This window comes from Nannospalax galili, unplaced genomic scaffold (genome assembly GCF_000622305.1).
Source record: "Nannospalax galili isolate Female #2095 unplaced genomic scaffold, S.galili_v1.0 scaffold290, whole genome shotgun sequence".
NCBI lineage: Eukaryota > Metazoa > Chordata > Mammalia > Rodentia > Spalacidae > Nannospalax > Nannospalax galili.
Window position 1 is genome coordinate 4,567,745 of NW_008331486.1, and position 1,346 is coordinate 4,569,090.

Genomic DNA, 1,346 nt, shown 5'->3' on the forward strand with positions numbered 1-1,346 from the left:
CTATGTGGGTTCTGAGAATTTGAACTCAGGTCCTCATGCTTGCACATGCTGACACGTCTCCCCAGGCCCCCTCCAGCTTTTTCACTCAGTTCTCACCCTGTACATCTCTGAATCCAGTCTCCCAACAGAACCATTGCACTGTGCATCTCTTGCTTTAAGGAAAACAGTTAAGAATATTCTTTGATCATTGCTGTTTTCTTAATGCAAAATAGCAGACGTTTCACCCAAGAGATCCTCTCTCCCCCACCCCAGACAGAAATGGCTCAATTTCTGCTATTTGTTTGTTTCTCTTTTCTGTCCAAATCTTTCCATATGCTGATGCTGCAGCAGAACAAATTAGAAAGTTATCAAATCGATGTTCTTCTCGTTTACATTTCGTCCCACCTCCTTTCTATGGGATGCATAACATAATTCTATGGTTCCGGACCTCCAGGCCTTCATGAAGCCATCCCCTGGCGTTGACAGTCTTTATAACTTAGCAACTCTGTGACTTTAAGCCAACGACTTAACCTCTCTGCTCACCGCATCTGCCTGGCCCAGAGTAAAAGGTTTGAGTGCAGAAAGACAAGTTCCAGGCCTATACCCCCAGCTTTGCACTTGGGCAAGACCCTCGTTAGGCCTAACTTTGCCCAGCTGTGGAATATACGTGGATTGGCCCCGAGGACCTCGAGTTGTCTTCCTGCCCTGACGTTCTGGGCTCTGACTACCTCCTCTGAGTCGTAAAGAATGGACACAAAGGTAATGTCTTGTCACAAAGCCTTTTTTTTGTTGTTGTTGAAAATAATAGATCCTAGGTGGGGATTTAAGGAGGACACGGGATGAGGCCTGAAAGGATGTGTGCAGAACGAGATGCACGGCTACTTCTAGGCAGGGGATGGGCGTGGCAGGCGGCGGGGCATGATGAGGGCAGCGGAGCATCCCTGCAACCGAGCGTCGCAAGGCTAACGCCAAGGCCCAAGCCGGCGAGGACCGCGGCTGCAGCGGTTGCGCACTGGCGCGACCAGCAGGGTGATTTGCGTGTCTCCGCCCCTGAGACGCGCTGGTTGGGGAGGGCCGGCCTGGCGCCGCATGCTGATTGGCTGTGCCGCCCGCCACTCAGGCCCAGGAGCGGACCGTTCCTACTGCGGCTGGGCACCGGCTCGGCTCCCGCGTCGGCCCTGCGCTTCAGGCTTGCGCCCGGCCCGGCCTCGGCCCCGCTCGGCCCGACTCGGCCCGGCCCTGGCCTCAGAGCGAAGGCGCCGCTGCCGCTGGGCCTCTCCCAGGGCCATGAGGAGGCGGCGGCAGCCCCTGCGGCCCGCGTCAAGGTGACCGGCCGGGACTGCGGCGGTGGCGAGAGCGGCGGTGAG

General features: G+C 56.6%; 1 protein-coding gene across 7 annotated transcripts in view; it reads left to right on the forward strand.

The window, feature by feature from the left end:
• The first annotated feature begins 1,120 nt into the window (after window positions 1–1,120).
• Window positions 1,121–1,346, forward strand: part of Ralgps1 (Ral GEF with PH domain and SH3 binding motif 1) — a 269,430-nt gene continuing 269,204 nt past the window's right edge. For all 7 annotated transcript variants that reach the window (XM_008824977.2, XM_017796233.2, XM_017796226.2 and 4 more), the window contains exon 1: window positions 1,121–1,341. The gene's annotated coding sequence lies outside the window, so the exon portion shown is untranslated. The remainder of the gene's footprint in view (window positions 1,342–1,346) is intronic.